We start from the raw sequence: 25401 nt of genomic DNA on the forward strand, positions 1-25401 counted from the left end.
CATTGAAGGTATTTAACTTAACATACTCAATAATTGATATGATAATTGAACTGAGTTTTAGAAAATGAGCAGATTTTTAATAGATATTTACTAAATAATCATATAGAATTACTGGGAAGGAAGTGTTGTGGATCTCAGAACATTCTAGGCACAGAGAATTGCAAGCTTATTTTCTGAAAAAGTTCTGAACGACAAAGAGTTTTATGGGCCACGCATATTAAAATTTTGGATTTTATCCTGGAGGCAACTGGAAGTCATCATAAGTTTCCCTACCACAAGAGATTTCACCTCACATAATTACCTTCTTTTCTTAAATTAATTTTATTCTGGCAATCATTTTGCTAATATATATGTGTATTAAATCATCACAGTGTACACTTTAACCTTACACAATATTATATGTCAATTATATTTCAATAAAGCTGTAAGAAAAAAAAATAAATACATGATTTCACACTACAAAAATTTCTTTTCTCTCAATGTGGTGAATCATTTCTTTGGTAAGACTGGAGGGAAGAAGAATAGTTAAGGCACTAGTCAGCAGTGTAGGTAAGACTTGATGAGGGCCTAAGCTAAATACTAGCTAATGAGGAAGTAGAGAAGACTAGTTAAAATAAAATCAGGAAATAGAATTGACAGAGTTTGTAATTTTGGATGTGTCATCAGGGATGATTCTCAAATTTATGGCTTCTGGGTTTGGTGAATGATGACACTTCACTGAAAAAAAGAATACAAAATCAAAGTTTGGTTGTGGGCATCTTTAAGCAGTAATTATGCAAGAAGAAGAAGTAATGTCCCTTATCAGTATCACACGAAACCACTTTCAAAACTAAGGTGAAAAGTTCTTGTAAATAGTAGTATTGTTGTATTTATGTGTATTTAGTCTGAATTAGATTCTATAAAGTATGCCATATAATATTGAAAATTCTTGAGACATATTACATGTCAGATACTATGTTAAGCATTTTATGTACTATCTCTTTTAAACCATTAAACAATCCTGTGAGATAAGTTCTACCATAATTTCCATCTTATGGATGAGGAAATGGAATTTCAGAATGATTAAATAATTTTCCCAGTTATATAGCTATAATTGAATAAGCCAATATTAAAACCAGAGCTGCCTAAGGTCTATATTTCACCTATATCAGTAAGGATTCTTTTTGAAAATAGATGGTGCAATCAAATGTGTTAACTGGTGAAGTTCATACAGGGCTTGATTAAAGACATGTGAGAGGACTAGAAAGAACTAACAAGTGATGATTGTGAAACTGTATCTCCTCTAGTCCAGAAAGGGCAAGAGGAGAGGGATGACTAGAATCCAGAAACAGCTTTAACAGCTTTGATGGTAGGAGGAAGTTTCCTTGAAGGATCTGTGGGCTTCAGCAGAGGAAAACAGAACTTGCAACCTGTAATCACACAGGGGAAGAGTCAGATAAATATCATACTTGTTTAGAAAATGGGAATTTGTTCCAATGCAATTGATATAATCAGGAACATTTGTACATGAGAAAAATTTTGCATTTGCCTATGTGAGAATTTAATTGCAAGATACACTAGGTGAATGCAGAAAACTGTACTTAGCTGAACAGAATAGTGTAGGGATACGCAAAACAAACATGTACACACATCTCGAGTATCAACCAGCTACTTTGGTTCATCGTGTGTGATATGAGCCATGCCATCTACATCTGGTGTTACAACTTTCTCTCCCATTACAGATAACTCTCTTTCTTCTACTTCACAATAACTTCCAATCTGCATTACTTCCATGCCCACTTTCACAAGCAAACCTTGGGTCACTTTCAAGAGAAAGGGCAATATTTATTGTATTTATGCATTTCTTAACCATTTAACATGTGAAAAACTGTGCTACCATTTTCATTAGGTTTCTATCTTTATTTTTTTATGTATCACTGGTGAAGTTTTTGAGTGTTATACCCCAAAACTCATTTTTCCCATTAGCATTATGGGTTTTTTTTTTTTTGGTGAGGAAGACTGGCTCTGAGCTAACATCTGTTGCCAATCTTCCTCTTTTTGCTGAGGAAGATCAGCCCTGAGCTAACATCTGTGCCCATCTTCCTCCACTTTGTATAAGGGATGCTGCCACAGCATGGCATGATGAACAGTGTGTAGGTCAGCGCCCGGGATCTGAACCTGCGAACCCCAGGCCACTGAAGCAGAGTGCACAAACTTAACCACTATGCCATTGGGCCAGGCCCAGCATTTTGGTTTTAATTGTGTAATTTTACATAGCGTCGTAGAAATTGGGAACGTATATATCACGTTTTAGCAGAACTGACTGTAAATACCCTCGCCAAATGCAAATGGAATTCACAGAACAAAGGAACCAACTGAGAGAGTCCATAAAGTTCAGCTGTCTGGAGCACAAACACTAAAACAGTAGAGACTGGACCTGGAGAAGCAAACAGAAAATATCTATCATAAACCTCTATGCTATGCTGCTTTTCATATGAAAAATAAACAACATGCTCTTAAAGATCTGTAATTGTAGATATTAAAAATTATTACAATCAATAAAAAGAGGATATAAATATATCAGAAAATCTATTTTTAAAGAGACTGCACAGTATAAATACACAAGTTACTGACATATCTAGAGGATATACTAGTTAATGGCAAGTCCAGAAGAATAAAATAAGGGATATGGAAGATTGAAAATATTCAAATAAATAATAAAATTACGCCCAAAGTTAAAACTGGACTAAAGCATATAATGCAAAAGCCTTCCTTGAATTTCAGGAAAAAAAATATTTTTTAAATAACTATATAAATAAGTAGGTAAAACAAAGCTAATGTAAAAAAGAATAAGTTATATATATTAGCTGGAAATAAAGTCAGAACTCATATTCTCTTGTATATTTTTGACATTGCTAGAAGGCAATGTCAAAATTTTCAGAAAAAATAATACAACCAACAAATTCTATGCCAAGTTACACCATTTTGCATGGGCAATGATAACAAAATGGTACTCTCAGACATGAAGGCATTCATATTATCACAAGTGACACATTCTTCCTTAAAATAATACTCAGAACCATATTGCACATTTGTGAGAAATTAATCAAAAGAAAATATCCAAATGTATTGGGCATTTCTAAAATATAGAAACAAGTGTAATGAGCACAATTTTCCAACCCACTGCTGCATCATCATCTCATACCATCCTTTCTGTGCCATCAAAATTTATCAGTATGAATTGAAATAAAATATAAAAACTAATAACAGAGATAGAAATAAGATAAATATAGCATACACATTCTACAAAAGAAAGAAATTTATGATAATGTTAATTTGACCAGATTAAAAAAAAAAATACAAGGATGCAGGAGGTCAAAAAACAAAATAAGACAAAACACTTTTCTGAGAAAACGTTGGAGACATAGATAGTAACTAGATGAAATTCCCAGTAGATCTCCACTCCGGTGGTTTTAAAAACATATCCATAAAATATTTTCCACTTCCCCATCAGAACATGGAATCTGATTTCCTGTGGACCAGCTTTAATGACAAGCTTCTGAAAAATAAAATATTGTGAGATTGGTGTTGCATGATTCTGAGATTAGCTTGTAAAAATACTATGAAGCCTCCACGTGGCTCTCTATCTCTTGGGATGCTCATTCTGGAAATCGATTTACCAGGTAATAAGGAAGTCCAGGAAATATGAAGAGGTCGTGTGTAAGATGTTCCTGGCTAAAGTCCCAATGATAGCCAGCATCAACCACTAGACATGTGAATGAGCTATAACTCAGATGATGCTAACTTTCAGTCCTTGTGCCAACCTACCTGGTGCCAAATGGAGAAGAGAGGATCTGTCACCACCGAGCTTTGCTCAAATTGCATATTGGTTAGAAAAAAAGATATTTTTGTTAAGTCACTAAGATTTGTGTGGCTTTTTAAGAAGCATTAGATAAATGGAACCCTCCTGTAATTGTAAAGGGATGAACAAGTGGTAAATGCTGGCTATTTAAGAGATTTGTAGCACTAATTTTTCGAGGATAAATCACATGTATTCATAATAAATCAACTGTTCAAGGAGGCCCCAGAATAAGGACAGACATACTCAACAATTGTGGAGGCACTAGGTTACACCAGAAATAGCTAAGAGTTTCCATATTCTAACTATGAATTATTCCAGGAGGGAGGCCAAAAGCCAGCTACATCATATACCAGGAGATGAGAGCTAAACAAAGAGAAAATTTTGATGGAAATTTACCACTATCAAAGTTATCTGGATATTAGAAAGAAACTCTTTTATCAAGTTCTGGGTGAGTCTAGAATCATAAATGGTGGGAAATAGCATTTTGGGGTTTTCAAATAGTTCTACTTACTTTTGTGGCTGACTAGATCTTCATAAAAGGAAGAACTAATTGTTCATATCAATTGGAGAAACCAAATATGCATTACATTTTAGAAGCCTAATCACATGGCCTAATCATTTATAAATACTTCAGTCATCCATCTAATTATTGCTTTATATCACATTGTATACAAACTGTTATAAACAGCGAGTTTTCTGCTTCTTTTGAAGAAAACTATATAAATATAACCAATATTGTTTAACACAATTTTGGAAATTCTGGCAAGCACCGTAAAACAATTAAAAGACATAAGAAGTGTGACTGTTAGAAGATAAGATTTGTCTTAGATGATTCTATGAAATGATCAATAATCATATAATAAAAAACTCACAAGACAGTTTAACATAGATGCCAAATATAAGGCTATTTTACAAAATTCAAAAGCTTCTACATCAGTAATAACCAAACAGAAAATATTAAAGAAAGTGTTCTGTTAACAATAACAATTTAAAGTGTAGTTCACTGTTATTTACTTCTTTCACCAAATTTGTCTGGGAACCTGAAGTATAATTTTATGCTATGCGTAATTACTGATTTAAAATATATGTATATTAAAATTAAAATATATATATTAATATACACCAATTTTATATATACCTCTTTGATTATTAAATACTACAATTTATATTAAGTTAAATAATATAAATCATTTCTATATTTATTATGTATTATACTCTAGTTAAATATTATATTAATTTAAAATAAATATACTTTAAATGAATACTAAAATTATTCAGAAAAGTAAGACACTTGAAAGGCCAAGTGCTGTAATGTTTAGTAAAATGCAGAAATGGATTAAAAGAGGAAGTCACAAGTTTGGCTAGAAAAATACAGTATTCCAGCCACTTAAGTTTATAGAGTCTCAAGTTTCTAACATTGGCAACTTAACTAAAGAATTTTCTTCAAATTGTGAGGGAAAAAATTTAAAAAAGGGTAATGCTAGAAATTTCAGATACTGGTGAACATGAGTGTAAGTAAGAAAGTAAAAAGGTGTCATTTGAGAAAAATTTTAATAACCCTGTTCCATGGACATTAATTTTCAATAAAATAAAAATGATTTTAATAAAACATGTAACCAATCCAGGAGAATATGCAGATTTTAGAGAATCTATCTCACATGATGGCCAAAAATTTTCAAAAAATGGTTTTTAAAAAATGTTGTAATGAAAAGTTGATTCATCATGATTGATTCATTTATTTGTAAGAATCCTTGTATTTATTTTGTTTTCCAGGTGTTCTTTTTAGCTATAATACAACAGCATCAAATTTAGAATAAGTTTTCAAAGATTAGAAGGAATTAACAATATGCAATTCAGAATAAGTTTTCAAAGATTAGAAGGATTTAAACATAATTTGTGATCACAAAAATTCCAATTTTCATTATGATGCTTTTCTAAAATGGAAGTGTTTTTAAAAAATATTCAAATTGATATTAATAGACGATGACTGGAGAGGTTGATAACATAAGAGAAATAAAGATGGCCAAATATCTTGAGAGTGATTTTAGATGGTGCTATGTTTTGTACAAAAAGAAATTTATATCTTAGAAGATCAGAAAAATTTATTTAGGTCCAAATGCTGGGATGTTTTTAAATGTAGTTGAACTTATGTGTTGCTATCACATTGATAATGTTGGTATAGCTAATTATGAAAAGGAATCCTGAGGTCAGCCTGGTGTCATAGTGGTTAAGTTCACGTGCTCCACTTTGGCGGCTCAGGGTTCTTGGGTTCGGATCCCGGGAGCAGACCTACACACCGCGCATCAAGCCATGCTGTGATGGCATCCCATGTACAAAGTAGAGGAAGATTGGCACAGATGTTAGCTGAGGGCCAACCTTCCTCACCAAAAATAAAAAAATTTAGAAAAAGGATTCTGTATCTTATTTATCTAAAAAGATAAGAAAGGAATTTATAATGCTAGTAGAATATCATGTTAGATATGAAATACTATGAAGTAAACTAAAATAAGCAAAATATTTTTCCTTGCAATGAAATATAAGGCAATACTGAATTGTGTAGATGAAGTATTACACTTTATTTGGCCATGTGCTTATGCTTCCAAGTTGGAATAAATGTTACTATTTTATCACTAAATCAAGGTTGGATCCAAACCACATTTAAGTGGTGCCTCTGAACATTTTAAGTTATATCCAATGATGTAAATTTATTTGCATCTCCACAGTGTATCAGTGACACTAGGCTAGGCTGATAACCTGCTTCCAGACAAAACTCCAGAATCTGGTGGCCTAAAGCAAGAAAGTTTATTTTTTGCTCATACTACATGTCCAATGCTGGCCAGAAGGGAATTTAGCTTCTTATGCTCAGGGACGCAGACATAAGGAAACTAAAAAGTCTCTGAATGACACAGAAAAAAAGAAGATGGAAAGTCATATTTTCTCTTGAATGTTTCAATTGGAAGCAGTATTCAATCCTATTTCATTGACTAGAACACATTACATGGTCATACCTTATTCTAAGAGGATAGCAAAGTGAGACTCTCCCTTATTTTTCAGAAGATTAGAGAGTAACTTTATATTAGTGAACAGTTATAACATTGTCCCAGCGCCAAACAAAAAAACACACATCTATTTCTATATATCTATCTCTATGTATATATCTATATCTACATACTTTATATTTTCTATGAGATAATTTAAGAACATTTCCAAAATATATTTCTATATATTATCTCACCGATTAACAAATAACTGAAAAATACATGAGTCATTATCTTCATACATTTGTAAATGGCAGAATTAGTAGCACAATCCAAGTTTTCAGGTTTCCAATCCTCAATTCTTTTTTGCATAGCAAGAGTTATAATTTAACTTTAGTAAATTCATAAGTGCTATATCAGATATCTACTCATATCCCTGAACCAAATCATTGACGATCTCAAGTGTATCCAGGAATGGAGAATATAGGCAAGAATTTTTTACCTTGATTCCACTCAAAATTAGATAGTAAGTAAATAAATTCTTTAAAAATTAGCAAAGCATTATCTCCCGTATTGTGCTCTAAAGTCTGCATTTGTATCATCAAACTATTGCTACACAGTTAACTACCTTAAAATGTTGTAGTTTAATACAACAATAAATGATCTGTTTTTTTCTCTTGGTTCTATGTTTTCTCAGCCTACACTCATGTGGTTGCATTTATCTGAATGATCAGCTGTCCAAGGCCTCACTTTCATCCGGTAGATATTCCCACTTGTTAACTAAGTTGTCTTATTTCTCCTTCACGTTGCTTTCTTACTGTAGTAAGTAGGCGATATCAACCTGTTTATACTACAGTTTCAAAGCAGGCTTCTAAGCAGTTGAAGACAGAAGATGCAAAACCTGTTGAGGCCAAGCTCCATAACTCACTCATCACTTCCACCAAATTCTTTCAGTGGGAAGCCCAGATTCAAGTGATAGGAATAGTTCCACTCTGGGGAGAAGAGGTAAAGAAAAATTTTGGTTATGTTTAATCTGCTAGAGGGTTTTTTATTCTGATTTTGTAGATGTGGAATCAGATAAGTTATCTAAAATAACAGTTATCACAAAATATTTTTAAAACTATTGATAGGTAAAGCCTCTTCAATAACAAACCATATGAATTACAGGACACGGGACCAGAAAAATATTAGAGTTGCATGCTTGTGTGTGAGTTGTGTGTGTGTGCATGTGTGTATGGTGGCAATGGGGGCAGGTGTTTCCTTGATGTTTCAGGCCATTTCTTCATTCCTATTTTTTTTAACCAATGTATATTAATATAATATTTCTTGAAACTGAGATTCCATTCATGACTACAGAGTTTTGGGAGGTTGCTTCTTGCAGTTAGATGATGTAACAAAGCTACGAAGCAGCTGTTTATTTATAGCAACAAATATTCTATTGTTTTCTGTGAAACATACCATATTAAGGCCAAATGAGGCTTGTACCTATAAAAGCTGCCAGCGTCGCTAAATGATAGGATGCCTTTATGAAACCTAGCTGATCTGAAATACATTAGAGATCATTTCACAAGAAGTTCTACATGTAATTTTCAGAACAATAGCCACAGGTGAAGGAATTTACAAAAAGGGAAAGACAAAATGCTGAATGAACATTAGTAGACAAGAATCACAAATTGCTTACACTCAAGTGTCCTAGGAAATGATTTAGATTGACAGATATGTTGGAGAGTTGCAAAAATGGAACCATATGTCTCATAACTTCAGGGTGATGACACTTGAGAGAAGTGAATATTGCCTTGATTGGGTTATAGAACTTGTGAATATCAGAGTCTCTGTCAGAAACGTGAGAGGCACAGACACATACTCCTCCATACCAGCCAGAGGCAGACTACAGCACTCAGTTGAGCAGCTCACGCAAAAACTCCACGACACCCTCAACCTTTTTCAGTCTGTTTATTTTTTGACTAGACAGAATCACCCACTCCACCATCTGATCATGAGGAATGGAACTTTCTTTTATTATCACTTTGGATTGACATGCCTAAAATCAGAATTTTAAAAGCGCAGTTGGAAAATGCAGGAACGTATTTCGTGATTTTTTTCAAAGCTCTAAGTGCTACTTATTGCCAAATAGTTCTAACATAGAATGTTAACAAATAAAAATTTTAAATGAATAATTTTTAATAGCTTGTGAAATGCTACAAATATGAGGAAACAAAATAAAAATACCAGATTCCATATTAGCTTACTATGAATTAATAAAAACAGACTTGAAAAGATAAATCTCAAACTAATTTCATCTCCAGTAAAGATAAAACATTAATTAATTACAAATAAATCTTTAAATGCAAGATTCTTATAAAAAACATACTAGAAATGTTTAAGCAGAAATCTTCTCTGTGACAGTGGGAGAGTGCTAGGACACAGTTCATCTCTTCCTGTCAGTTAAACCCAGAAGCTACTAACTTATTGACACTTGGAGCAAGAAGAATGTTAATAATATTATCTTCAATAAACAACATAAGATGAGGATCATGTGTGGAACTGGATGAGTTTTCATTAGACATACTTAAGATATTTCTATTGGCTTCAATGGAAGTCAGTTGGAAATGTAAGCCTAGAACTCAGGCTAAAATGCAGGGTGAAAGACATAGTTTGAGACAGGGAGAGTGAGAGAGACTTAGAGGAGAGCCAGAACTCCCAACCCACCCATCAGTAACAAGGAGCTCCTGCCTTGTTAGGAGTGTTAACAGAGGCCAAGTGGGGAACATGGACATCTACCTCCATAAGTCAGTAACTAAGTGTGCCTACACTCTTCCCTGTTGCAGTACTGTCAGTGCAAGCCAGTTAAAACAGAAGGTTTAGTAATATTCAGATCTCATAACATAATACCCAAACCTTCACACTTCAACTGAAAATCATTTCTTATACCAAGAACCAGAAAAATGCAATTCACATGAAAAAAGAAAATCAATAGAAGACAACATCAAAATGACTGAGATATTAGACTTGTCTGTTGAGTTCAAAGCAGCCATCATAAAAATTCTTCAATAACTAATCCTTAAAACAAGTAACAAAATAGACTGTCTCAGAAAAGAAACAGAAGGCATACAGAAGAACCAAATATAAATATTAGAACAGAAAAATAAAATGACTGAAACGAAAACTCAATAGATGGATTCAACAACAGAATTGAGGGGACAGAGGAAAAAAATCAGTGAACTTGAAGACAGCAATAAAAATTACACGGTCTGAATAACAGAGAAAAAATACACTTCAAAAAAAGGAACAGATCATTAGGGACCTGTGGGGTTATAATCAAAGATCTAATATTTCTGACATCTGAGTCCTGGAAGGACTGAAATAAATAATCAATAAAACTTCCAAAATTGGACAAAAGATAGAATTGTATAGATTCAAGAAGTTAAGTGAACTTCAAGGAAAATAATCATACTATAGCCAAATTTCTGAAAACTAAAGAGAAAGAAAACATCTTGAAATCAGCAAGAAACAAATCATACCTTACTTAAAAAGGAAAAAACAAATTGAATGACGGTGGATTTCTAATCAGAAACCACGGAGGCCAAAGAAAGTGGTGTAACATTTTTCAAGGGTTGAAACAAAATAACTGTCAACCAGAATTTTATATAGAGCCAAAATATCTTTCAAGAATGTGGGGGGAATCAAGAAATTCTCAGATGAAGGGAAACTAAGAGAATTTGGTGTCAACAGGCCTGCTCTAAAAGAATAGCTAAAGGAATTTCTCTAAACAGAAAGTATGTGGTACACAAAGGAATTTTGGAACAATAGGAAGGAAGAAAGAACAAGGGAAAAAGTAAAAAGATGGATAAATAAAACAACATTTTCCTTGTCCTCTTGATACACAGAACAACCTAGATAAATCTCCAAAGAACTATGCTGTTTGAAAAAAGCCAATTTCAAAAGATTACATACTGTATGACTCCATTTATACAACATTTTTGAAATGGTCAAATTATAGAAATAGAGAACAAATTAATGGCTTCTGTAAGTAAAGGATGAGAGAGAAGGTGTGTCTATAAAATGGTAATATGAGGCATTCTCATGATGACGCGGATGGTCTGTATCCTGATGTATCATTTTCAATATCTTGGTTTTGACAGTGAACTATATTTTTGCCAGATATTACCATTGGGGGAAAGTAGGTCATGGAATCCCTTTATAATTTCTTACAACTGTGCATAAATCTATTATTAATCTCAAAAAAAAGCTGAATTAAAAATACTTAATGGTAATAATGATAATATGATAGAAAAGAACACTCATCAGCAAATTTTAAAAAGTGTTGAGACCTTCCTATAAGAAACTGAAAAGATGTTTTCCAGCTCATTTCAAAAATGAACTCCAGTCTAAACATATCCCAGCCACATTTGCGCTGTATCATGTATAGGTGGAGATCTTCATGATCTTAGTTGCTACAAGGCAGTCTAGTGTTCAAGATGGCAGGACTTAGAACCTTACATGCAACATTGTGCGGTAAAGCATGGAAAACAGCAGAGTGAGCAGGGTAGCTCTCAATGCCTGCATGACTGGACAATCTAAGTTAGACTGCTTATTATACACATAAATAATTTTCTCATTTCATAATTAATAAAGTAGTTCTTTTAATATGTTTACTTTTGCTACTAATATAGTTACTAATTATAGAATTAATTAACACATGTATGACTATGTAGGTGGGGCATGGAACTTAATTCTTCTAAACTTCAGTTTTATCACTGGAAATTGAGTGACCATATAAACTATATCAGAGTACTACTTTGAGAATGGAAATATATAAGTAAATATAACATTCATATGTATAAAACACTTTTTTGTGTGTGTGTGTGAGGAAGATCAGCCCTCAGCTAACATCTGCCAATCTTCCTCTTTTTGCTGAGGAAGACTGGCCCTGGGCTAACATCCATGCCCATCTTCCTCCACTTTATATGGGACGCCGCCACAGCATGGCCGACAAGCAGTGTGACTGTGCGCACCCAGGATCCGAACGGGCGAACCCCGGGCTGCTGCAGCACAGCGCGCGCACTTAACGGCTTGCGCCACCGGGCCGGCCCCTGTATAAAACATTTTTGAAATGTCAAAATCATAGAAATGGAGAACAGATTAGTGGTTGCCAGTGGTGATGAATGGAGGATGGGTGCGTCTATAAAAGGACATTATGAGACCCAAATTTTATACATATATTTATATATACATAAAAATTACTTGCATATGTATGTGTATATACACACACAGACACACACACACATCAAAGTACTTAAGCCAGATCTTGACTTGTATTAAATGGTTAATATATAGTATTCAAAGTAGTCATTTTCAATAACTGATATTATTCTCAATAAGAATATGTTTGAAATGAATAATGATAATATTAGTAGAAGAATACTGGGAGAATAAAAAGTAGTGGTAACACAGTCATGCCTTGAAGAATAAGCATCATTTTCAGAAGCAGAGAAAAGAGTGAAAAATAATTTCAATCCAGATCAATTTACTGTCATCTAGTGCAGTTCCATAAACATTAGCAATATCCAGGAAACAGAACAAAGGCATCAATGGTTATCCAGAGCCACACGGAGCATTGCTACAGCAGAGTTCCAGCACGACATCAACACATAGCTCTATATCACTAGTATTGAATTTGCTTCATATTGAAAAAGTCATCCATGACATCCTCAATCACACTGATTCAAAAAAGATAGTAAACAGGCTTTTAACTAAAATAACTTATTATCCTCAATTGTCAGCCTTGAAAATCACTAAAAACAGAGAGAAACAGAAAGGAAATGAGATGTGTTAGAGATATGAGCAAATAATATAGTGTGATTCATTTTTAAAATAAAGAGGCTATTATACCCAGTGACAGAGTATCTATGACAGATATATTTAACATAAGAAGAATCTTAAAAACAAAGCTGAAAAATATACTGAAATATCAAAGATCTAAATCTACAATTCAGTAATGTAAGGTTAAAAGGTCAACACAATATTAGTGTAAAAATCCAAGATCATATATCAAGAGATATAGGAATTTATTTTCCTGATGCAGTTGCACCCAACCAGAAAATGTCCATGCTCCAAATAACCATGTTATTGTGTTCCAGATTCTGAATTAATGGAAGAAAAAATATTTTTATTACAATTTATTATTTATGTATATTATGTAATATCTATTCTGTATTATATAATCTATATATTCTGTATGCTATATCTATATTATACGTATCTATAAATGTTTATTATATATGTCTATTACAAATCACTGTACCTCCCCTGTGTCTTAGGCAGTATTTGAGGATTTTTGATTTAATAAAGACTGCTCATCTTAAACTTCCAATTTCTGTATTCCTATCCTCATTTATAATCAAAGAGAATGCCTGCAAGAGGAGCTAATTTTCTTGTCCCAAGGTCAGTTAGCTGTTTTTTTCCACCATAGGAGGAGATGGAGTAATAAAGAAAAAGCATGTTCTATACCTTCAAAAGGAGATGAATGTATATTTACATACTGTAATGCAAATTTACACCTGTTTACACTCCAAATGCAAACTTCTTTATAGCATCATCATTCAGTCACTTATTCACAAAGTCATTTTCTGAATAATTCCCATATGCCAGGTATTTCACTAGATAGCATCATCTGCTCCAGTTCCAAAAAAGCCTTCCTAAGATTAAAGTTATTAACCACTCTGAGATTCATTTATACATTAAATAGAAGTAACAATATAAATCATACATATTGATTAGGTGATCAAAGAGAATGTATGAAAAGTCCCTAGCATAGGAGATTTTAGCAAATGTCTAATTTGTAAAATATTATTATAATAGAAAATGGATGTAACGCATTTAAAATTTGAAAAGTACTGGATAATATTAAAAATGTCTTTTTTCTCTACCTGTATGTTGTTTTCAATTCTCAAATGTAGTCATTTTTATTACATCAGTAATTAGTATATTCCAAAGCTGTCCTATGCAACACAGTAGCCACTAGCCACGTGTAGCTCTTTAAATTCATATTAATTAAAATAAAATACATTTTATTAAAATTCAGCATTTTGAGTGCTCACTAGCCATCTGTGGCAAGTGGCTATCCAATTGGACAGCCACAAAGAAAACATTTCCATCATTGCAGAATGCCTTAAACAATACACTTAGTGGTATTGTTAGACTCTTGAGGAAGGTCTTGTCATCTTAGATAAAAGTTTCATATAGTCAAAATTATTCTTGCAACTCTCTAGAGTAATTAACATTTAGGAGACCATAATTAAAATTCTTAGATATTTCATAATGGCCTTTTTATCCCCCTCTGCTTTGGAAAATACTGGTTTTCATGGTTAAACCACCATATAAAGTAGGTGGTTTTTGTCTGGGTTCCATTTATTTTAATTAAAAATACATCCTCAATAAATTCTGGACCCACAAAGGATAGGGAGATACACTGAAAAAGTCACAAGGGAACTGACATTGATTGAGAAAGAAGCAATTTTCTGTCTACCTTCAAATTCTCGCTTGAGGAAGTACTCTTTAGCACTATGCACTGTTTACAGATTTACATAATTTCTCTCCCTCTCTCTCTTTCCCTTTTTCTCTCTTTTTTGTCCTTCTTCCTCTCTCTTTCTCCTAATTACTTATAGGTAAATTAAATGCATTTCTGGGTGATTCTACCTCTAATTCTTGATTTAGCTGCTTTTGACTGTAATTTAGAATTTAACTCACTTATAGACACCTCCCCCTTTTTTCTTGGACATTTCCACCACACTTTTGGACCTAGCCAAATTATGCATCTGTTCAGAAAGACTCTTTCTTTCTTTTTCTTTTTTTTTTTTTTTTTGCCTGAATGCAAATAGCCTTGTAAATGGCCTTTTCCTGTGGGTAGGTGAGTCAAATAGGGATAGGTTAGAATTTGCCTACAAATTCCAAGATTGAAGAATTTCCACTCTTCCACTGGATGGAATAAATCACACATTTTTTGCTGTCTTCTTTATTACATATTTGGAGTTCAACTCAGGTGTATACGTCATGACAAACATATCAGCTTGCTGTATTCCAGAAAATTATAAAAATTCTGCTTAATTGATAGGCCTTCCTCTTAACCTTCAAGTCATTATACGTTTATGTCACATGTACTCTTTTACTCTCATAGCAACAGAAATTTAAGAAGGAAAATACAAATATGTATGGTCAGTCTGCTGCCTGGACCTGGAAGATGAATACAGCTTTGAAGTATTTTTTATCATATGGGATTATATTATATGGAAATAACCCCTGGGCCAGCAACTTGTTTCTAGTGCTAGATTTTACCCTAAAACGCTGTTCAGTCTCTTATATGGAGAAATAAAAGTGCTAGGAGTTTTATGTTAATCCCTCTACTTGACAGGAGAGTACAAAGCCCAGACCTTTACTTTGATGATTAAGGTAAAATTTGTTCTCCAGGGATCCCTGCAGGATCAGACTGAGTCTGGGACATGACCTGAAATTACAGGCTTGTGAGGCTTTCTCCCCTTCCCTATGTTGTTTCCCCCAGTCTCCAACTGGTTTTTCCTGAGAAAATTTCCTTAATATATCACTTGCACCTGAATCTTGGGCTCAGTGTCTGCTCTATGAGAACCTAGCTTAAGACATTTGAAATTGGAAGTGGTCCTGGGAAGCAAGCTCTAAAATGGTAGTTGGATCACTTGCCATCCAGATAACAGTGAGGACCCATCTCTCGTATTAGGTGAAGTGGTGAAAAATCTGGTATGCTATAGAATTGCAATTGCTAAGAATTGTATTTATGTAGAACTAGGACAGATACTGATTGAAAAGGATGCACTTACACATAATATATATATATATATTGCATTTGAGAGGTGTGGTGAGGATAGAAATTATAGGAACTGTGGAATTGGTGTTTGTTGCTGAGTGTCCTTGATGCATTGAACAGACAAAACAACCACTCAGGTAGGTCAATTACCAACTTAAGGCAAAGAGTGAAAACGGCATCTAAGTCACCATGTAAAAATGTCCAGATGACTGAGAGCTGGAAAGTAGATCAAGGTGAATATCTGATAGACTTCAGAAAGGATGAATTTGCAGGGCTCTTATTAAGAACCTGAGACCTGCTAGATGTGTGTATACCACACATGGAGTATGCATACTGCACTTTGTAGTAAAACATTCAAGTCTCAGATTTCCCTGGAACTTCTCGGAGTGGATTCTGACGTTGGAGTTTGGGGGGAGGTGGAAAAAATAAAACTGGAGAAGGGAGAGTTCTTGATATGGAAATACTATCCCATGCCTGAGGATTTTGTATCCTGGCGAGAATTCCTAGCACCAAGTCTGATGGTCTGGTGGATGCCTCTTGGAGATTCAGGAAAAAGCAATAGCACATAAAATGAAGTGGAGATTCCAAAAATTCCATGAGAGAGTGTGGATTTGGTAGAGGAGATGGGGACAGCAGGGATATGGTGGTTCTTGACTCATACATACATTGATTTCTCCCTTCCCTCTTGAAGTCAAATGGGATTCTTAGGTATTTAAATATTTATATGAAACTAAAGATCCTAATGTTCCTTTAAAACTTAGATTAATCTAAATTTGTATTCTATCTTGAGATGGGCCTTCAAATCCAAAGACCTCTTTCCAAATTTGTCCTCTACGAGAAAAATTCAGTATGTAGAACAGCTTATTACTAATTTAGGGTATGTCCTGAAGTTGAGGTTGCCATGATTTCCTTGGGAGAAGATATGAGTGTATTTTTCCTTTTCTTTCATTTATCAGTCAAAACTGACTTTTCTATTCAAATAAGTGTGATTTTTAAATCAATGCAGGCTGCTATACAACACTCCCAAGACATTTTAAATGGATGGTTTTTTTCTTATATTGCAAACCACTATGGGCAAAGATAGTATATAATATAATCCTCTAATTTTAAATTCATTTCTGAAAGATACTCCCACTATGATAATCTGAATCAATATAGCTATATTTAATTATAATATGCTTATTAAAAAAATGAAATTTGAAATATATTCCCTATTGCCAGAATAAATATATTTTCTCAAAAAATGAAAAAGGAAAATTTTATCTGTAACAGATTTTACAGTTTAACTTTACTACTGACATAATCTCTGTTCCTGCTTCTTTCTTTCCATTTGTAAAAAACTGATCCATTGGTCATACTCCTTCAGGTATAAAGAGAGAGAGGAAGAGTCATCTTAGATTCTTGGAAATGAATGTTATTTGACAACTTCCGCTCACGTGCCCACTTCCTTCTGCCCTCAGTCCAAGGTGGCTCTGAGGAAGGAAATTTTCTTACAGGAAAGTTGGCTTACAGGAAATTTTTCACTGTAAAGTTACCATTTAATTATGCATTATCCCAATAACAAATATTAAACTTTGTTTTTTATTACTCTCATTCCTTTCTTACTATATTTTTCCTGAGCTATGGACCGTTAAAGAGCCTTCTGTCATGAAACTCAAGAGAAGTAGATGGAAGTTAGCTATGGTTTTAAGATTTTAAAAATGTAAAATATTAAGATTCCTTAATCATGTAAAATGTACCCATTTGTCTCTTGATTTATGTCTTATGTCTCTAATTTGCATATTAAATGAATTATGCTTCCCTTTTATCTAGATTAGTACATGTGCATTCTAGCCTACTGGCCTGAGATTAACAATCCCAAAAATGTCATCCTCAGTCATTTCTGAGAGCTATCTGTAGAACCATCTCAATGAGTTTAAGAATAGATATCTCAAGTCCATCAAGGCTTCCTACTCTGCTCTACATTACAATCCCTGAAAGTCAAGATCCCATGAATTAGCTGTTGACTGAACATAGGTTTTATTTTTATTGAGACGATTACAGGAAAACTCAACCTCGCCTCAGTGTTGAGAAATCACCCTCGCTAAATCCACACAGCATGTAACTAATCCATTACAATACAGCAATTAACTGGCAACTGCAAATAAAAGTGACCCTTAGGGTATATAAAGGCTTAAAACCAACCTCCAGTATAAAAGTAGATACCAAAGATTCCCTGGGTTGGAGCCACATCAACCTTCTTCAAAGAGATATGTTCGGTTATCTTCAGTTCTTTAAGGACAGGCCACAACTAGTTTTCCCCACAGTGAAGGAATCTTTTCCTCCCCTAGTTCCATTCTGTCTTAAAAGTGGGCAGTAAAGAGAGGGTCAGGTGAGATGATACCTCTTGTCTCTGGCTGGGCTCTTGCTCTCTAGTGAACAAATACTGATGAAGGCACACATCTACATCTGCCAAGATTTAAAACATATGTGTATATTCATATATATACATATATAAATGTAAGATAAATTTAGATTTCAAAGGAAAAACTCTCTAGATCTGTATAAATGCATCCAATTTTAATTATAATATGACATTTCTCTAAGGGAATGGGTAGGTATTTGTTTTGTATCTGGTGACTAAAAAGCTCACTCCTCAGATCTCTCTCAGAATAAAGAAAAGTGTAGTCTAAGGACTAATTATGTTTCCCAGTACAGAACACAGAAAGTGGTCATAATGTCCCGTTGGCAGAATACCAACTTTAGACAGTATGAGATCATACCTCCACTGAGCACTTGATTATACTTTTATTTCTGACATCTTTGCTTGTGACACATTCTGTGTCCTGGAATGCCATCAACTATCACCTTTCTCTGTCTGCAAAAATCTGTTGAAGACCACCTTCCGTGTCATAGAGGCAGTGAATCTCTTTCATCTTCCTTACCAAAAAAGAGTTCTCATTATTCTTAATGCATACAGTTTTATTGCAAGTTCATACTATAAAGTGACAAATCACTTGATCTACAAGACCCTGGATAAACAAGACAACAACCTAATTCTCTGGCCTTATCTCAAGCCAGTCTTCTTCTTGCTTATATATCCCAACCTCACTGGCCTGATTTTGGTTTCCTGAATTCCCCTAGCCAATTTTCCCTCAAGACCTCTGCTTATGCTCTTTCCTTACTGAATTGACTCTGGCGCCTCCTTCGGGGCTCTAAGAAGCCTTTCACAGTTCCTCAGAGTAGATAAGGTTAGTCTAGTTATACAGTCTTGTATTAGACTCTATTTTCACTTATACCATAATCACAATTTAATAATTTTTGCCTCTGTCATAAGCACTGCTGAAGTCTGAGCAACTAACCCAGTTTTGTGCTATTGCATATGTTCAATAAATATTTATGGAATAAATGAGTGAATGAATAAATACCTCATCCTATTTAACATATGCTGTTTTATTGTAATTACAGGTGAAGTATATCTATGCATATTATGAAGCTGAAGTGTTTAAATCCTACAGTAGAAATCTTTTCAAAAAAACTTTTAACTTTTAAAAATACTTCAATATAGTTAAGCATGTTCAGAATCAAAACATCCATCATACTTACTTAAAGATAGCTATTTGTTGATGATATTTGTTGGAGAAGCCTTGGTCTCGTGGTGGGGGTAGAAGCCTCACTGAAGTACGTTGAGGAATAAATGAGAAGTCAAGGGAGCATAGAAGGCATTAGTTCAGAGAGTAACTGAAGTCATGAGATACTGTGTATGTGTTTGTGTGTTTGTGTACATGTGTGGAGTACATTCATTTTGGGGTGGGAAAGTGAATGTGTTTAATGTTATGAAACTAAGTCAGTAGGAAATTTGGAGCCATGGAGGATAGGCAAAATAGTAGATACACATCCACGTGAAAGAGGAAAAGTTTGGGATTCACTTTTTTGCAAAGAATAGCCTTCGTTGGTGATATGTCCCTTCATTGTAATAGAGGGAAGAAGAAATGTATAGGTAGGTTGCAAGTTTAGTGACAAGATATTGAGGGATTTCCTTTCTGAGAAGAAAGAGGATAGAGGTAGTGAAGTAGGGCTGGAGGATAGTGGAGAAATATGGCAACCTCTGGTGCATTAAACTGAAACATGACCATATAGAATTTCTGGGTAATATTGATGGCTAAGTTAAATTAACACACCAAAATTTCTAATGTTCTCAATCTCTAGTAATATCTTGTCCCACATAGTGTTTAGGAGCTCAAGGGGACGTTCAGTCAAGATAGAGGAAGAAAGCTGATACTGACAAGAGAATGATTAAAGTTGTAAACCAAGTAGGTGGGATGAAGAAGGAAGCAAAGAATTGAACATTTTAGAGCAAGTAGAGATAAAAATAGGCTAAATGAGTATTTCTGTGTCAGAGTTTTAATGCATTCACTAATAATCTCCCAAAATAAGTTTAGTTCTTGGAGTGGTGTTTGTTATGATTACTTAAGACGATGTCTGCCATTTTGATTGCTGAATAGTTTTATATGTATGGAATTACTGTTTTTCATTGCTAATATATTAAGATAAAAAATAGAAGTATGTCAGGAAGAATATTTTATTTCAATATTCAAATATTTAGGCAAATAGGAAAAGGAAAAGTTAAGTTTCCATTCCACGTAATTTTATTTTCATAAAGATTTATTTTTGATTTCCTCATGGAGAGTAAAGGAAAAATTATGTAGTGAGAAACTTTATTGATTTGTTTATTTCTATTTACCTGATGCTTTATGTGTGGTCACCAGTGGATGAATTTCTTTAAATCATATTTTCCTCCTGCTGCTGAAAACTGGAAGGCATCGGTATGAGGGCAGAACTACAATTAAGAAGAGAAAATGGGAATTAACTCTTATGGAAATTGTGAATTGTCTGGGAAGTTCTGAGTGGTATGTTTATTTTTCATACTACTATTTCTGAGTAGTTCGTTTTGTGGCCCAAGATTGGTTGGGTTATTGTATACTAAAGCCATCATTATAATATAGTCACCATTAATAATGAAAGTAACTAATATTTATCAAATGCTAATTTTGGTCTGCTCATTGTGCTAAGAGCTTCACATAGATTATCTCAATTATAACTATAGTCTTAGTTGTAGGGAATATTTTTATTAACATGTTATAGATGAATACAGAAGAAGCTTGAAAACTTAAGTAAATTTCCCAATGTCACAGTGAAAAATCAGAGAGAGATTCAAACCCAGGAAGTAATCTATTCTATAGTTCACACTCTTCTTTCAGAAGTCTATAGCAACCGCATCCCCACATTACTCTGAGTGACATCTTTGCTAGGTGAAGCAAATATTATCACTGGCTCCTGTGTGTGGGTGAGAAATGACTCACAATTGTGGTTTCCAGACCAGCAGCAGTGGCATCACATGGGAACTTGTTAGGAATGCAAGTTCTCAGAAGCTCGGATTGCTAGTTGGGGCAATCTTAACATGATTCTGGCACATGCCACAATCTGAGACTACTGGTGTAGGCTATCTTCACAGTTTCTGAAGGCATTTGATTTGCTTCACTGATTGTCCATGACAGGGTTACTCAACATTTAAGAGCATTGGATTCTGTGCTTAAGCATTTTTACCTCCCGAGCAGGAATCTCCTATTCCTGTACTGTTACACATGAAGATCAATACTTAATCTAATCCCATTTTCAGTCAATCATTTAGACATTCTTAAAATTTTCTGAACTATGGATAATATCCTTCTCAGGTATCATCTGGTACTCATGGTAAAACTTGCTTGGCTTTAAAAAACACCTTGTCATTTGGATGGAAGTAGACATTAAGTGATCATTTTAAGTTCTCTAGTAATTCAAACATTCTTTTTCTCTCCCTTTTCCATGACACCAAAATCATTCTGCAGCGTTCCTCTGGTGCTTCTCATCTGACCTTACTTTATAACACGGATCTTGTACAGAATTTTGCACTCGATTTTCTCTAAACAGAATTTATAGGTTGGACTGTACTCTCAGCTTTGTGAACAACTCAAGTCAATATCTAATACACTGGGATTACTATTTTAACAGAGTTAGGAGAAAGTTTGAATTCTACCCTGAATAAATGTTCCCTGTGTCTTTCACACATTCCTGTGGGCTAGTTACACAGGGACACTTTTAAGATATATTTAGATTCTTAAGTGCTCAGGATATTTGCATTTCAGAACACTAATAGTTTTAAAGGCTGCAAGTTTAAAGATTATTTCCTCCCCCAGGAAATAATTTTTTTTAAAAAAAATCTGCCTATTATTTATAATCAGTTGAAAAAAATTAGAAACAAATATCATTAAAATATTATTCTACTTGTAATGCATCCATTCTTCTTATACTTTCATTTTCATTTTGTATGTCCTTTCTGTTCTATCTTTACTATTCTTTTTCTTAAAAAAACATCACAGCTCATGTTAGGAAATATGAGTCAATGAAAAATGTTTCAAAATAGCTTATTTTGGGCTTCCTATGAATATTTTATAATATTTTTATTTGTTTGTATAGTAAGCTTTGCTTTGTTTGTAAGATGTACATAGGTTACCTTAAATAGACTGCCAGGTAATAATCAACAAACTGATAAACACTAAATTTATATGTATATTCTGCTAACACTATATCTCAATAAATTTGACATTGCTCTTGTCCATGTATACTAGTATTTTAAAACATTTTAAAGCAATCAGGGGACTATCTAATGAATGATACCTGTATTCTGGTGTCTAAAAAATGTTTATAAAGATGGATATAATGTCGCTGGTGGGGAAATCTTTGCTTACCGAGTAAATCACAGACATCAGTAACAGGCAGTCTTGGCTTTGATATGCTGAGGAATTCACTCTCAGAGCACACTTCATACTATAAATAACTCATTAATAAATCATTTCAAATAAGTTCCTACATTCTTCCTTAGCAACATTAACTGTTTAGTTAAATGAAATATGCAAATTTTTGTTCCTTTTAAGGCTAGTGCAAAAGGAACCTGTGTCCTATTGTGATGATTATCTTAGTAACACAAGTATAAGTGAGGATATTCACATAATGGGAAAGACCCATTAAGTGTGAATCAAAATTTTTTGTATTGATCCAATGGCATATTCCAATTGAGTATTAATTATGTTAGACTGAAAATATTTATTGAAGCATATTTTCAGTGATAAGTTCAGGATATTCCTCCTGTTTGAAGTTAAATACGTCTTTTGTTTAGTACATCAAAACACCTGCAGATTTTGATACTCTTGTACATTTTCTTCATTTCTATAAATGAATGGGTTGATAAAAACAATTTACTTTGTGTTGTCTTGGTCATACACAGAATTACCTGAGTTCTACGTGTTTCTGTTTAAGAGTTATTGCAACAAAGTGGAAATATTACATAAGAGATCACAAAAAGAGAATTTGAGGTGGAGAGCCCTTATGATGAGATGTAGGCCACGGACTTGCACAAAATCGAATTTTGTCTATGATCAATTCCTCCATCCAGCACCTAACAGACTTGGAGTAGACCCAGCACAAACACTGATCTATGATTTGACATATTCCATCCTAGGTCACATACAGAATATAGCATTAATGATGTTTCCAAACCAGCACTATTGCAATCTAATTCAGCAGGAAAAAAAATCCTCATGTGAATAAAAGTAGTAATTTGTGAAAAAATACCTCAAAATACGTCTTTTGCTTTTTGATTCTTATTCCTCACTTTCAGTGGTATTAATCTATTTCCTTATCAGTAAGATCCCAAAGAGGTACTTTTTTCTCACCTTTCATAAAAACTTGCCTAATTGTCATTTCCCAAGACTTTCTCTATGATTCCAAAATATAAAAATCTGAGATTTTCCAAGATCCCACTTATTTCAATGTGTAGAACTTTGCCTCATTTAGTATTTTTAAGAGGTATTGTAATGTTCATGTAGTGTGTTACATTTAGTGTCAATCCTTCCATTTCTAACCAATACAATGATCTACATTCCCTCTTTTCTTTATTATTATATAGTTTTCTTCTAAAGCTCTGCCTCCTGGGGCATATGTTACTTTTTGATAGCTACATTTACAATTTGTCTCCGAATTTCCTTTTCTCTCAGGTTGGTACGCTATAAAAATTTTGACAGATGAATAACATGACTTACAATGCTTTTACATTCATATACCTAAACCAACATTCCATTTTTTCTCATTTTAAAACCCTATTTTTAAAAGAAAAAAAATGAAGATTGCAATATCACTTTTGAGAAATCATTCCCTTCCACATTGCCTTTCTCTTTAGCTTTCCCACTATCCACAACAGGCTCATTCTTACTTTGCTGCAAGGTTTTACAGATTATAAGGCAGAGAACTCACATCAAGTCAACTGAGGAAGACAGGTGAATGATAAACTGGAAAAGAAAGCATCAGTGTAGCACTCCAGTTATGTACTCATTACTTCTTAATAAAATGTCTTTAAGAAAACCACCATTCCCCTAGTAACCTGGATAAATGTAACCTTTACTCGCCTCCCTGAACCAATTTCATTTCAAAGTGATGATATATCAAAACCATTTTTCATTGTAATGAAATCACTATGAAGCAAACAGCATTTGAAAAACTAGACTACTAAGACCTTTTGTCTGCTTTTTTTTCCCATCCAAACACAAAGAAATACACATAAAAATTGTGTAACTGGATGGTATCTTACTTCTCTCATAGTAAAGCTTCCTATTTCAAAAATAAAGACATAGGGTCATAGATTGTAAGTGGCTCATTCTAGCTTGTTCTTTGTTGATATTCCCAAAGTAACTCAACATCCATCTAACTGCTCAAGTTTTGGGCCTGATTCCCCTTAGGTTTGTTCCTCAACTTTCTCCGCTTCCTCTGGAACACTGCAGAGCTGATCAGCAGGTAAATTGTCCAGGCTTCCAGGTCAGTAAGTATTTGACTAAGCAAAGTCAGTGCGCAACACTGGAGGGTGGGAGGGAGATGGGAGCAGCCTAGTTTATCCAGTCTTTCTCTCTCTCTCTGTCTCTCTGTCTGTCTGTCTGTCTCTCTCTCTCGTAGAATCTCCAGTAATAAATCGCGTCTTCAGCAAGTGACCCTTGTCCCTGGTCTCAAATAACACTGCTTCCTCCTCTGGCCTAGAAGCTTTTTTTTTTCTTGCTGTTGCTATTTTCTAGGCTAGTTTATCACATCCAGTTTGAATTTTCACCTCCTTCATCAGTCATGTAACTAATTCCCTGCATGAAATTCTTTATGCTTAAATGCTTAAGTGTATTTCCAATTTCTTAGGTTGTTCCCTCATTGAAATAGTGCTTATAAAATAAAGGATTATAAGGCAGGTCTCTATTATATACCATATGTTTATTTATTCAATAAATATTTTTTCCATAAAACTTCAAAATCTCAGGGTTGCAATGAATCTTAAAATCCAGATATTATATGACTATTGCCCTGAATACGGTTCCTAAGAAATATCTCCAGTCTTTGTCAGATCTAATCATATATTTCACCTGTTACCTTTTTAACAAATTCTTCCTTCATGTGGAATTGGAATCTGAGCTATTTAGCTTATATTCATTACTTGTTTAGATCATAGACTGTAAGTAAGTATATAATGTACTTCATTATATAACCTTATTTTCTTCATCTTAAAACTGGAGAAAACGTTACCTTGGGGCTTTTTGCTAAAATAATTAAATGAGATGAGGAATGTTAAGCCACTTGGTTGTTAAGAGAAATATCATTTCTTTTCTCTCTTTCTTTCTCTATTCCCTGTTCTCCCACTT

At 33.9% G+C, this 25401-nt stretch overlaps 1 long non-coding RNA gene across 1 annotated transcript in view; it reads right to left on the bottom strand.

Moving 5' to 3' along the window:
- Nucleotides 1-20384: 20384 nt before the first annotated feature.
- Nucleotides 20385-25401, bottom strand: part of LOC147916110 (uncharacterized) — a 345132-nt gene continuing 340115 nt past the window's right edge. The window contains exon 4 of the long non-coding RNA XR_015553350.1: nucleotides 20385-20474. This is a non-coding gene — a long non-coding RNA (uncharacterized LOC147916110). The remainder of the gene's footprint in view (nucleotides 20475-25401) is intronic.

The sequence above is a fragment of the Ceratotherium simum genome, chromosome 10, assembly GCF_057802395.1.
Source record: "Ceratotherium simum simum isolate JZ-2026a chromosome 10, ASM5780239v1, whole genome shotgun sequence".
Taxonomy (NCBI): Eukaryota; Metazoa; Chordata; class Mammalia; order Perissodactyla; family Rhinocerotidae; genus Ceratotherium; species Ceratotherium simum.